Source organism: Pinus tabuliformis, chromosome 9, assembly GCF_031772625.1.
Source record: "Pinus tabuliformis cultivar Carrire ecotype Pingquan chromosome 9, CPIR1, whole genome shotgun sequence".
In the NCBI taxonomy this organism is placed as follows: domain Eukaryota; kingdom Viridiplantae; phylum Streptophyta; class Pinopsida; order Pinales; family Pinaceae; genus Pinus; species Pinus tabuliformis.
In genome coordinates, this window is record NC_142307.1 from 497,441,907 (window position 1) to 497,456,872 (window position 14,966).

Below are 14,966 nucleotides of genomic sequence, written 5' to 3' on the forward strand. Positions count from 1 at the left end.
TTTTTCAGGCAATGTTTTTGAGGATCAACATGAGAACTTGGAAGATGGTTCTCGTTTTTGGATTTATCATGAGGGGGGGATGTTAGACTCTCTCATAAAACAATAATAAATCCAAAAATAAATAAATTAATTAAATATTCCAAGTTAGGAATTTTGCCTAACTCTTGGGTTTTCCTCTAAGATAAGAGTTAGTTTAGGTAACTCCTAATAGTGTGTGTCTGGTGAAAATTATCTCAACCAAAGAGAGAAATTATCTCAACCAAAGGGTGTCTAAGGATAGCACTCACTATCTTGAGAACATTGTCTCTCATCTATTTATTTGTAACACTATTTCAATTATTTTGATGTAAGAATGAGAGTGAGAGAATACATGAGGCTTCAGCCTTTTTCCGTCAATATTGTGTCTCTGGGTTTTATGTGTGTGTTTCTGTAATGTGTCTGAGTTAACCTCGTTCTCATCATAGTCAAAGGAAAAGACGTTGTTAGGACAACAAGATTCGATTTAGGAAAAAATAGGGGTTGCACAAGACGATCAAATACCGAGACATCGAGAGGCGATTCGTAAATATGATGATAAGAGAAAAGGCAATGCAACTGCTAAATAACTGAAAAAATCGGTGGAAGGGAGAAAAACATAAGTGCCTAAGCTTGCCAAGACTTTCCACATGGCGAACCAATAATATCAAAAGATTCACAAGAAGTATATGCAAATACTGGTGATCAAGACAAATCTTAATTTATACAATAAAATCTAAAGCAAGAGGAAAAAGAAGTAGATGAAGCTGAAGAAAAAAAAGGTGAAAATGAAGACGAAATTTCAGAGAAACAATTTCTAATCCCCTGTTGCCCTAGACTCTCATGATTTTTTATAAGATGATGTATTATTTTATAATCATAAGGTCTTCATGGCATCTTCCTATGGTAGTTTCATGTTGAGGCTTATACTTCTTTCCCACCATAAACTATTGTATATGTGCATATATGAAAGTTACGCATATAAGGAAGATGTGTGCATATATATAAGGTGCACATATATGGAATACATGCGCATATACACAGCTTGTGTATACAAAGAGGTTGAAGTTTTGTATAAGTTCTTTATATGCATATATATGGAAGTTGCACATATACGGAAGATGTGCACATCTTTCGTATAAGTACATATCTTTTGTATAGATGCAACTTTTATATATGTACATATATTTGGTATATGTGCAACTTTTGTATATGTACAACTTCCATATATGCACCAATACAAAAGCTATGCACATACAGAAGTTGTGCGTAAATTCTGTAGTATGCATATACGAGAGTCTCCATTTATGCACAACTTCTGTACATGCACATATGTTTTGTATGTGTGAAATTTTTATATATGCGCATATCTTCCGTATATGCGTATATCTTTGGTATATGCACATATATTTTGTATGTGTACATGTACTATATATACGTAACTTCGAGATATGCACATTTATTAAAGAAGCACATATATTGAAGTTGTGCATATACGAATGACATGTGGATATATATAAGTCGCACAACTTCTATATATGCACATCTTTTGTATCACATATGTTCCATATATGCGCAACTTCCGAAACAAATTTCGTATATGTGCATATACGAAAGCACGTATAGGAAGTTGCTCATACACGAAAGATATATGTATATACAAATGCTACATATATAGAGAGATTGAAGTTGTGTACAACTTTTGTATAATTGTAGCTTTAGTATATGCACATAGATGGATGTTGCTCATATACCGTAGGTGCACATATACAGAAGTTTCACATGTATGGCAGATGCGCATATACATAATTTATGCACAACTTTGAGTCACTGTATATGCGCAACCTCCATATATGTGCAATTTATGTATATGCGTAACTTCAATATATGCAAATGTTTTTTTGCGCATATACATAATATATATCGATATATGAAATATGTGCATATAAGGACGTTATATCTACATAGAGGTTGAAGTTTTGCACAACTTCTGTATATGCACATATTTTCCTTATATGAAAAACTGTCATATATGTGCATATCTTTTGTATATGTGCAACTTTTGTATATGCACAAATATTATATATATGTGCAACTTCCATATATGTGCATATCTTCTTTATATACGCAACTTTTGTATATGCACATATGAAAGCTGTATATATGCTAGATATATATTTATTCATTGATGTATGCTATGTACAACTTATGTATATTTTTTTCTTTCATAAATGTTCATATCTTCCGTATATGCGCACATATGAAAGTTTTTCATATATAATAGATACGCATATATGGAATATATGTGCATATACAAAAGTTATATGCACATATACGGAAGCTGTGCGTAAACGAAGACTATAGTATATGCATATTACGGAAGTTGTGCATAAACAAGGACTATAGTATATGCATATTACAGAAGCTATCCATAAATGGAGACTGTCATATATGCATATTACAAAAGATGTGCGCATGTACAGAGGTTGGGTATATAAAAAGGCTAAAGTTGTGCACAACTTTTGTATATGTGCATGTATGGAAGTTGTACATATACGGTAGATGTACCTATATAGAAACTATGCATATGCAAAAGATGTGCACATCTTCCATATACACAAAACTTCTGTATATGTGCATATCTTCTGTATATTTTGTATATGTGCAACTTCCGTATATGCATATATGGAGAAGCTACATGTATAAAAAAGGTTTGTGCAACTTCTGTAATATGCATATATGACAGTCTTCATTTATGCACAACTTATGTATATGCACATACCTTTTATATATGTGAAATTTTCATATATGCGCATATATTTGATATATGTTCAGTTTTCATATATGTAGGTTTTAACCCCATACAGAAATTACCTGCATACGAATTCTAAAACACAGAAAATAAACAATGTGAGATCATAACACATAAAACACATATACACAGAGATTTTCCCCTGGATCCCAAAACCAGGACTACCAGCTTGATTTTTCATTATGTTCCTTTCAATGTTACAATACATATTTATACATGCCGAAGCATCCCATACCATGGACCGAAAACCATCACATCCAATACCATGGACCGAAAACCATCATGTCCCAAAAACATGTGAAAAAATCATGCACAAAACCATAGGTGGGTCCGCCTAACCTAACATAGGGTCCAAAACCAAAATTTTCCGGGGCGTTGCCCCGGACCCCATAAAGTGGGGTTACGAGTGCCCTTCAAACCCCTTGTTAACTACTTGGAAAGAATATAACACAACCCAACATTCTCCCACTTGTTGTTTTCTTTCCACAGGGGGCCACAAGAGAGCTTAGTCATTTTCCCAACCCTGAAATGCCCATAGTCTCTTTACACCAAGAGAACTTCTTAGAGCTCACAGATTCTTTCAATGCATCTGCAGTATTCTTCAAAGTGTCCACCTTTACCAGAAACACCTTTTTGTCTTCTATCATATCCCTCACAAAGTGATACTGAACATCAATGTGCTTTGTCTTTGAATGATATGCAGGGTTCTTTGCCAAGAAAATTTCACTTTGGCTGTCACAGTCTATCCTTATAGCTTCCTGTACTAACCCCATACTTGAACACAATATCTACAACCAAACTGCTTCCTTGCTTGCATGAGTGGCTACCATGTATTCTGCCTCTGTAGTTGATAGTGCCACTATAATTATTTCTTACTGATCCAACTGACTGCACCTCCAAATAGGTTAAACACATACCCACTTGTAGATCTTCTCTGATCCAGATCTCTAGCCCAGTCTGCATCAACAAAGCCACGAATATCCAACACTGTCCAATCCTGGTCTTCCTTGGTAGCACAGATCATAATCACTAGTGCCACGCAAATACATGAAAACCCGCTTCACTACTGTCCAATGCGCCTTTCCTGGTTTTGACATAAACCTGCTCAATACTCCCACTACATGTGCAATGTCTGGTCTAGTACAGACCATTGCATACATCAAGCTACCAACTGCACTTGCATATGGGACACGGGACATGTCTTCTTCCTCTTCTTGTGTCTTGAGACATTGTTCAACAGATAACCTCACACCTACAGGAATAGGAACCTTCACCGGTTTACTATCCTGCATATTAAACCTCTGCAGTATTGTATCGACATACTTCCTCTGGTTTAACCAGAGCTTCCTCTTTGCCCGATCTCTTTTAATTTCCATGCCCAAAATATAGTTTGCAGCAACAAGATCTTTCATGTCAAATTTGGAGGACAATTGGGTCTTCAAATCCTGGATAATTTCTTTGTCATTTCCAACCAGCAACATATCATCCACATATAAGACCAGATAAATAACACAGTCACCAATTAATTTAAAATACACACAGTGATCTGCTTTGCTTCTGGTGAAGCCAAGTCCCGTATAAATGTATCAAATTTCTGATACCACATCCTTGGTGACTGTTTTAACCCATACAGAGACTTCTTTAACTTGCATACCAGTTCTTTCTTACCCTTCGCTGCAAATCCTTCAGGTTGCTTCATGTAGATTTCCTCTTCCAGATCCCTGTGAAGAAATGTTGTCTTCACATCCATCTGTTCTACCTCAAAATCAAAAGCAACAACAACAGATAAAAGTAATCTAATAGAAGTTACCTTGGCAACAAGAGAAAAAATATCACCAAAATCAATTCACGGCACCTGGGACTAACCTTTTGCTACCAATCGAGCTTTGTATTTCTCCACTTTTCCTTCTGCATTTGTCTTCTTTTTGAACACCCATTTGCTGCCAATGGGTTTCCTTCCAGCCGGCAACTCCACCAGATCCCAAGCCTCATTTTTGTGCAAAGATGCCATTTCATCAACCATGGCCTCTTTCCAGAGTTTTCCATCCTCTGAATCTATAGCTTCATTCACAGTTCTGAGATCATCGTCAATAATAGATAAAGCAAAATTTGAACAGAAATCAGATGGCCTATACCTTTCAGGCTGCCTTCCTTCTCGAACTAATCTTCTCACAGTCGGAGTTTGTGGCTCTTCATCTTCTGATTCGTCCTCTGTTGTAGATTCTGATTCTTCCTCCTTTAGCCCAAACTCTATCTTCTTAGGTTCCTTTCATTGGACTTCATGTTTAATAACATCTTTCACCTCTCTGAACACCACATCTCGGCTGTACACAACCTTACGTGTGACTGGGTTCCAAAGCTTATAGCCTTTTAAACCATCCTTATACCCAATAAAGATGCACTTTTCAGATTTACTATCCAACTTGGTTTGTTTCTCCTTTGGAACATGTACATATGCATCACATCCAAATACCCTCAGATGTGAAAGAGAGGGTTTCTTACTAGTCCATACCTCTTGTGGAGTCTTATCCTCCAACGTTGATGAAGGTGACCTGTTGACTAGGTAACATGTAGTATCCACTGCCTCTACCCAAAATTCCTATCCTAACCCGACACCACTGAGCATGCTTCTTGCCCTTTCCATCAATGTCTTATTCATTCTTTCTGCAACTCCATTTTGCTGAGGTGTATATGGAGTAGTCCTCTGCTGTGCTATACCACACTTCTTACAGAATTCTTAAAATTCCTTACTGCAAAACGCTCCACCGTTATCTGTCCTCAACACCTTTATCTTCTTCTCTGTCTGGTTTTCCACCAGAGCCTTAAATTCTTTAAACCTGTCAAAGACTTCAGATTTCTTCTTAAGGAAATATATCCATGTATTCCTTGAGAAGTCATCTATAAATGATACATAGTACATAGACTTACCCAGTGATGGAACCTTCACAGGTCCAAACACGTCACTGTGCACAAGTTCTAATATTTGTTTCGCCCTCTTACTACCAGAGGGGAAACTCACCCGATTTTGCTTCCCATATACACAATTTTCACAGAAATCAAAATCCAAAGAGCTATTACTCATACCTTCTACCATACCTTTACCATGAAGTATCTGAAGGCCCTTTTCTCCAATATGTCCAAGCCTTTTATGCTACAGCATGGTCTTCTCTCCAGAGACCACTAGATTTTATGCTCCACTTTCAGGAACCACATAACTATTACACCCATCAATAACAGTGCTACCTTGCAGCTTGTACAGAGTTCCAATCCGAACTCCCCGCATCAATACCAGTGCTCCCCGAACCATCTTGCAGGTATCCTTCTCGAACATTGTTTTTACACCTGCATCATCCAGCTTGCTAACAGAAATAAGATTTTTGGCTAATGCAGGAATATGTAGAACACCTGGAAGTGTTCTAACCCTTCTACCTTGCAACTTCAACTTTAATTTTCTGCGATCAACGATTCTAGCCTTCCTATCATCCCCCAAGAAGACATCACCACCTTCATATTTCTCATACTCACAGAACCACTCTCTATGGGGAGTGAAGTGAAAGGATGCACCTGACTCAATCAACCATGCCTCATGATCTACATGTGTACTTGAAGAAGCCAAGTACACATCCCCACCTTTATCTCAGGTGGTTTTCGCCTCTGCAGAAGGAGCCTCATTAGATCCATTTCCTTTGTCAGGAGCTTTAGATTTACAGTCCCTTTTGTAGTGCCCTTCCTTTCCACATTTCCAGCACACCACCTTTACAGGTTTTCTTGGAGATTTAGATCTCCCTTTAGATTTATCCCACTCGATGACTTATTTTTGTTTCTGTTCTGGGTCCGCCCTCGTACAGACAAGGAATCACCATTTTGGCTCTCCATATTTTTCCGTCTCATCTCCTCCATTAGAAAGGATAAGACTATTTCATCAAAATGCAAGGCAGTTGCATTGCTACCTATTACAATAACCAGACTATCCCACGAATCTGGTAGAGAACACAACAAACTGATACACTTATCTTCATCTTAAATTTTAATATCAACAGATGCTAACTGACTTACCACAGTATTAAATGCATTCAGATGCTCTGTCACCGAGTCTCCATCTTTCTTCCTCAAGTTATACAACTTTTTCCGCAAGAACAGTTTATTCACCAGAGACTTAGATTGGTACAAAGTCCCTAACTTGTCCCACAAAGCCTTCGTCGTAGCTTCCCCTAATACATTCAGCAATACTGAATCTGGGACACATAATCATATTGTGCTCTTTACCTTCTGATCCAACTTCTTCCATTCTTCATCAGACACTCCCGTTGGTTTAGTACCCGGATCTACCACGATCCACTGGTCTTTATCCACCAATAGATCCTCCATCTTGAGTTTCCATAACTCAAAACTCTGACCATTAAATTTATCGATCTCTATCTTTCCACTACTCGCCATCTTCTTTCACCACCAGAATCGATCTCGCAGATCTCCCACTGAACAGGGTCTACCACAGGCCCGAGCGAAACCCCTCAGCAACAAAGGCGTCCCCTTGAAGCCAAAACAACTCTGATACCAAATGTAGGTTTTAACCCCGTACAGAAATTACCTACATACGAATTCTAAAACACAAAAAATAAACAATGTGAGATCATAACACATAAAACACATATACACAGAGATTTCCCCTGGATCCCAAAACTGGGACTACCAGCTTGATTTTTCATTATGTTCCTTTCAATGTTACAATACATATTTATACATGCCGAAGCATCCAATACCATGGACCAAAAACAATCGCGTCCAATACCATGGACCGAAAACCATCGCGTCCAAAAAACATGTGCGAAAATCATGCATAAAACCATAGGTGGGTCCGCCCAACCTAACATAGGGTCCAAAACCAAAATTTTCCGAGGCGCTGCCCCAAACCCCATAAAGTGGGGTTACAGGTGCCCTTCAAACCCCCTGTTAACTACATGGAAAGAATATAACACAACCCAACAATATATGCATATATCCTTTATATATGTGTAACTTTCGTAAATGAAGTGGTAGCTATAATTTAGGCCCTTGGTTTTGTGGCCCCTTCTAAATTATTGCTTGGATTGATCAAGTAGCCTATTGGTTAGCTCTACTTGGTGATATACGTGTACATAATTTATTCCATGTCTATTTATTAAATAAATATATACATGACCGTAGACATATAATACAATGGAAAAATTTATAGGTAATACAACCAAATTATGTTAAAATATGGATTAACCAATCATTATGAGTGGTAATAATATTTGGTATTTTGATTGTAGGTCAAATGAGACTCGGAATTTCTAGCTGATCCCATGCATATTCTGGATCAAAGAGAAACAACATTGTGTAAATGAGTTATCCCTCGCGTTAAGGTGCAATTGTAGTGCTTTAGCCCGAAGGAGGCTACCTTAGAAGACGAGAAAGCCATCCAGGAAACATATTGAGGCTTGTTTTGGATGCAAGGAAACACGGAGGAAGGTGTTATTCCTGAGGGGGAGGAGATGTAACGCCCCTCGCTCACTAGGGTAACTTAATTAAATATAATATGGACACATTATATATATCTATATATATATATATATATATATATATATATATATGAACATATAATAAAATATATATTTTCAAATTTTACAAAACAAAAATTAGTTAGAGGTCACTGTAATGTTTGGATGCAAGAGAAGATCTCACACTGAGGTAGTTAAAGAAAAATAAACAGTTAAGGCTGATGGTTAGCAACCAACCTTTGAGAAAGAAGGAGGCCAAAAGGGTTTGGGGAAACCGAGGCAAAAGGAGGAAAAATGGGAGAGAGAAAATTAAGCCTAGAAGACACTGGAACAAGTGTTGGGCACATCATTAATGAGAGATCTAGAGTGGTTTGGCAATAATACTCTTTGAATGCCAGTGACTGGAGTTGATTATGACCAAGTCTTCCTTAAGCAAAATTGTTGTTTTTTTTCCTGTTTTTGAGAGTGAGATTGGCTCGGGGGGGAGGGGAGGGAGCACCAGGACCGAATCTAGTACTCGTAGGTTGGGTCGTGTACCCCATTTTCCTATGATATGTAACTCATTGTGTGGCCCTATAGATAATTATCCATAACATGCATGTTAAACACTGTTTATGGAAATATATATGAGTCTCTGTCGAAATTTACATGGAATCAATGTGTTTGAATTTGTGAATTTCACTCTTTTAAAAAAAGGCATGGTAATTTATGAGTCAAAAAAGACAAAAAATAGGCAAGGAAATCGAAGATATATATATATATATATATATATATATATTTGTGTGTGTGTGTAGACTTGAGCAAAGTATTTGTGAAATGTTGTATTGATTGAAATATTATGTATGTATGCAAAGAAAACATGAATAAGACCTGTACCATAGATTACTCTAGCCACAACGCAAATTGTTCATTGTATATAAAACACATATTATCAAAAATGAAAATGAGACTTGTAAATGCAAAATTCAGGGATGGATTAGTCCTGTAGCGAGGTTGAAATCCCTATCTCTGGACAATACCATTTGTATGTTTTACAGGGATAAATGAACCATTCTCAGGAATTCTCAACAACAGTAAACTCGGATATAACTCATATTACAAAAAACAAACTATTTTAATAGATAAAAATATTGTATATGTTAATTTCGATAAAATTCAGAGAAATGATGGGTGCACAATAAATACCTAAGGTTTATATTCAAATAAAATTAGTGCAAAGAGGGTGATACTCAATCAAGTATCTATTAACCCTCATTCGAAAACCCTTAAAATTGAATCTTGTGTCAGATGCCTCTTCTGGCTTGAAAGTTGGAAAAAGAAAAGAAATTGTAACCGAAAAACAAAAATAGTGTACATGTGCCCAATTATGTTACACTCGATCAGGAATTCTCAACAACAGTAAACTCGGATATAACTCATATTACGAAAAACAAACTATTTTAATAGATAAAAATATTGTATATGTTAATTTCGATAAAATTCAGAGAAATGATGGGTGCACAATAAATACCTAAGGTTTATATTCAAATAAAATTAGTGCAAAGAGGGTGATACTCAATCAAGTATCTATTAACCCTCATTCGAAAACCCTTAAAATTGAATCTTGTGTCAGATGCCTCTTCTGGCTTGAAAGTTGGAAAAAGAAAAGAAATTGTAACCGAAAAACAAAAAATAGTGTACATGTGCCCAATTATGTTACACTCGATGCACTTAAAAGATGGAAACCTTGTTCCTTAATATCATGGCTGAGAAGGGAGTAAAACCCAGAATTAAGTATCACCACACATGAGCATTTAAGCTGATAGTTATGTTGATTGCATTCTAAGGATTCCAAGTAGTCCAGGGCAGGTATCTCATCCAACTTACCTATAGAGGGAAAAAAAATGGAAAAAAAATTAGTGAGTGAACCCATTACTTAGTGAGCATGGCATAACAAAACAATGAAAAGTAGATGACAATAGCTAGAGATGAAGGGGAGAGGAAAACATCTTACCAAAATTTTGAGGGCCAAGAACATGAAAGGTTTCGTCTGTGAAAGATGAGGTAAATCCCTCATTGGTCTTGCACAAATTAAACAAAAGAATAAATAATTAGGTGTTGGCTCAGCCCGTAACCTGTAATAATCAAACAATTTAAAAAAGAGAATACACCTTGCGAATTGCAACGAGCAAATAGGTTCGCTATGTGCCTCTGTCATCATTTGTGTGACGTACAATTTGTTACAGGTGCATAAAACCCCATTAGAGCATCAGATGATGTAGTCCAACATAGACCCTTGCTCAATTGCAGAGAGAAGGAGAGAAGCGATAGTCAAACAGAATGGGCGAGGTGGGTCGCAAACGAGAAGGTGGTGGTTTTTCACTAACCTCCACACATCCACTAAACCATTTATTTGACCAGTGACATTCTTTTATGAGGTGAGAATCCCAAGGAATGGATCCACCATTGACCGCCTTGGACACTTAATGCACAGACCGCCACACGAAGCAAGTAGGAAGCCTCTAAATCATGCATCAGTGTTGGGCATTGATAGCCCGGGTAAGGGTGTACTTAGGAGAGTAAGTGGTTAGAACATTATATCAAATCAATTTAAATACACTTAATATTAACCATGAAAATTATAGCATGGGTGTAGCATAATAAAAACAAACAAACGAGTGTTTCACGTATAGTAATAATAATAAATTGTGAATTTTATTTGTATGTTTATTAAATATTATGTAGCGTAACATTAATTCATTTGTTTCATTTACACGCTATTTTCTTTTGTGATGAGGCTACATTACATTATTATTTTATTTTAATTATAAATTTCTAATTGCTAAAATCTATGCTTGAAAAAAAAATTAAAAACAAAATATTGTCTTAAACTTAATTTACCATAGTCTAACTAATAGAAGAAATGAATTTTTGGCCGAAATTTACAATAAAATTACTAATAGAAATGTGATTTCTTATTATTTAATATAAAATTTTGAATGCATAAATGAATTTGGCACCCTAAAAGCCTCTATGCAAAATAAGCAACTTAATAAAATGATTTTTTTAAAACTGTATTGAATTTTCAATAAAATTGACAAAAAAATGTTTTGAAGAGAGTCATTTCATCTCTTAATTAGACCTCAAGAACTTAATTCATAATCTTGATAAAAAATGTCATAAATTTTAATTATTAATCTATTTATAAGTGTTGGACACCTAATCCTCAATGGGTTAGTGTGGAAGCCGAATAGACAAAAGGAGTCCAAGAGACCTTGGGATGTGGAACCCAACGGTCAAACTATGTACTATAAATGTATATCTCTTGTTAATAAAAATGTACACGGTCAAACTATGTACTATAAATGTATATCTCTTGTTAATAAAAATGTACTCTCATGTTTTATCCTTCAGATTCTCTTGCTCCCATGTGTGTAAATAACATGATATCAGAGTGGGCGATTGCTGGTCCTGCTCCAATTTGAGCCACTTGTTTTGTGGTCTCTATATACATGTCAGTTCTACCTTTCTCCTAATCAGAGTTGATAAGAATTGCCACCTTATAGAGAATTTTACTATGTACATACGTACCTATTTCATTACTAAGCAGATTTCACAGGGTATCTGTCCATTTTCCTTGCCACATGCCTATGGAGCTGACCTCTCAGCATGAATCTTGCTGAGTTCTTTTCCACACCTATCAAATATGCCTCTAAATTGGTCAGATTTTTCTAGTCCAACAACCTTCTTGACAGCATTAATTAATGTCGTATCTTCTTGTCAGAATTGATCTTTTTATTCCTCATTTTGCGCCATATTCCTTCCTTTCCTTTCCTTTCTACACTTTGTGGGCTCTCTGCCATAACCGTTGTCTGCCATTGTCTGTCATATTCCATATATTCTCTGATCCGACCTGCCGGATACGAACCAGAGATTCAATATTGTTCAATCTAAACTCAAACTTCTGTGAAACGTGATCCAAATGCTCTACTGCTAACTTTGAAGCCATTTCATAACCTTCTGTAATACTTATGAGGTGAATCCCCCATTCCAATCTCATAATCCTAACTGCGTGATAGTTCTACCATCAGCTTTAACGCTGCTCCCATATTCTGTTTAACGCTGTCCCATATTTGTTTAACACTGCCATCAAAGCCTCAAAATTGCAATTTTTGCATTCGGAACATTGCAGGTCTTTGCATTGCTCCTAAGGCCAAAGAAAGAGCACAAGTTTCAAAGGTACTAGAATGTATATCATCACAGTGTTGGTTATATAGTTGTTGTTTTAAGTATACTGAACATGTTCAAAGGATTTGATATTCTGAGACCTGATAACAAGTGGAAGCGAGCTTTGGACTGGTGCGCATCAGTTGCCTCCATGCTGGAACGAAGAATGTTGCTTCGATGAATGCGAGTTGAATGTGTTGAATTTGAAACCTGTAGTGTGTTGAATTTGAAACCTGTGGTGCGATGAATTTGAATGTGTTGAATTGTGTCTTAAGTTTTATTTGATCATGTATGCATCTGTAAAGAAAATTTTCTCCACTGGATTTATCTGGAAATAATTGGGAAACTTTCTAGAAATTCCTGAGAAAGGGGAAATGTGTATCGGCTAGATTCAGCTGGCAATTTAAATATTTGGAAGTTCATCTGAAATCCCAAGGTATAAGCTCGCAAGCATTACAAAGTTATCAGAGATATAAAGGATATTGACCCTGTGGAAAGGAGATTCAGTCCCTTTTTTTTCCATGCAGTCACATGAGTATAGCCATTACACGCTCATTCTTGAAACGAGACTTTACTGAATGTGTGCATATTTTGTTGCTGAAAAAAAAAAACACGTATTATCGCAATTTATTTAGTTGTATTTATGGCTAAAAGAGCTTAAAGTTCTTGGGATTTCCTTTTAGCGGAGGATGATGTCTATTCTTGACTTCAATAACCACTCAAATGCTTAATATTTTGTGTATGATCCAAAAATACATTTTCCATGGAGGCTACAACTTTTCATGGATTTTGTAGCGTTGAAGAACAATAGCTGCAATGCATTTTCTTTATCATGTAATCTCTGTTTCTCACAATTTAATGTTCAATGACTTCATAAACAAGAAGGTGATTCGTTCATATTGGAATGTTAAGAAATGTGTTGAAGTCGAATTCGTGGAGGAATGCTAAGAAATGCGTTGAAGTCGAATTCGTGGAGGAATGTTGAGAAATGCGTTGAAGTAGTAAGTTATTTACAAGTTAACTGCATTGTATTGGTCGTGCATTTAATGTATTGAACACTGTGAAGGTTTGTCCCTCTACTAGAATTTGGAATGTTGGCTGCGTTGAAATGATTGTGTGTTGGCTGCATTGTAATGACTGTGAGACCATGTGCTCAGAGGTCTACGTCTAAATGGTATGCTGCAATGACGGTGCGTTGTATGTCTTGAAACTCTGTTGGTGGCGCTGCCCAGGCAACTGAAATATGATGTAGTGTGTATGCTGGATTCATGGTATGCACCGTGCATTGGTTTTGTGAGTTTTTGGATTGCTGGGATGATCAAACACTAGTTATATAGAAGGCACAGGACTCGTCTGAAAAAATTGACTTAATGGCTAGAAGAAGATCCTGTTGAATTTGAAAATGCTATTTAGAGGCTCTCATACATGTCCAGAACCCTAAAGAGCTTTTCCAGAGACTGGCGACTTATTGCAATCGCCTTAGGAAAATTTAGAAGCTGCAAAATAGCACCCTTTGCAGTCTCAATAAAGCAAGTGTCTTGAATAAAACCTAGTTGCTCAAAGATCTAAACACAAAGGCGCTTCTCACTGCCAAGAAGAACCTAGGCATAAATCTTTACAGCTTGATTCCATTTTTCTAAATTCCTCACAGGCCAGAGGAACAGTCTAATCGAGGTGACTGATTTGATGGTTCTTTTACTGGTCAAAATTATGTTTCTATGGTTAATGAAACCGTGACTTAATTAATTGCTGCATTGATACACTGTTTATTTAATTGGTGCTTGTTGGTTGCACACTCATCATTTGCTGACATTTATAAAGGATATTGTTGTGTATTGTGAGTGGGTATTACTTTTATGCATTGAGTAGTAGTTGTGATCAGTTTTTAAGGTGTAAATCTGACATTGAAAAAAAAATGGCCAGAATCAATGAGTATTAGAGTTCCTCAAAACTCTCATATTGTCTACTACTCATGATACATTAAAAATCAGCAAAGTTTCTCTCACATACATTCAGGTCTGTCTACACAATGCACAAGAGAAAATTTATTTTTTGCAGCTCGAATCTTAGCTACAGCAAGAAGAATTAAAACAGAGGAGTCATTTTGAACATATTTCTGTTCAGAACATTAAGACTGCAACCCATCAAAATCAAGTCAATAATGTTACAGTTCATTAAGATCCAGTGCCCAATAAAGCAGCAATTGTACACGCAGATGCAGAAACTCAGTCTGCACTTCCCAAGCCCATCATCAGACCTTGGGAACAGCTTGTCCACAACAAGCACAGAACTAGTCTTGGATATGACAAGGACTTGTTCTTTCATATTCCAGACTACTCAAAGCCCATTCAGTTTCAGAGTGTTGGATTCCTTCATGACAGTTCACATCTAGCTTTTCCAGATTCTGCCCCTCT

At 36.5% G+C, this 14,966-nt stretch overlaps 1 long non-coding RNA gene across 2 annotated transcripts in view; it reads right to left on the reverse strand.

The window, feature by feature from the left end:
• The window catches only part of LOC149149383 (uncharacterized), a 386,921-nt gene that overhangs the window by 104,951 nt on the left and 267,004 nt on the right, over window positions 1–14,966 (reverse strand). The window contains exons 4-5 of one of the 2 annotated variants that reach the window (XR_016262613.1): window positions 10,340–10,406; window positions 10,198–10,212 (exon numbers count right to left, since the gene is read on the reverse strand). The exons of the other annotated variant lie outside the window; for it this stretch is intronic. This is a non-coding gene — a long non-coding RNA (uncharacterized LOC149149383). Of the gene's footprint in view, window positions 1–10,197; window positions 10,213–10,339; window positions 10,407–14,966 lie in introns of those variants that run through there. 2 annotated transcript variants of the gene reach the window in all.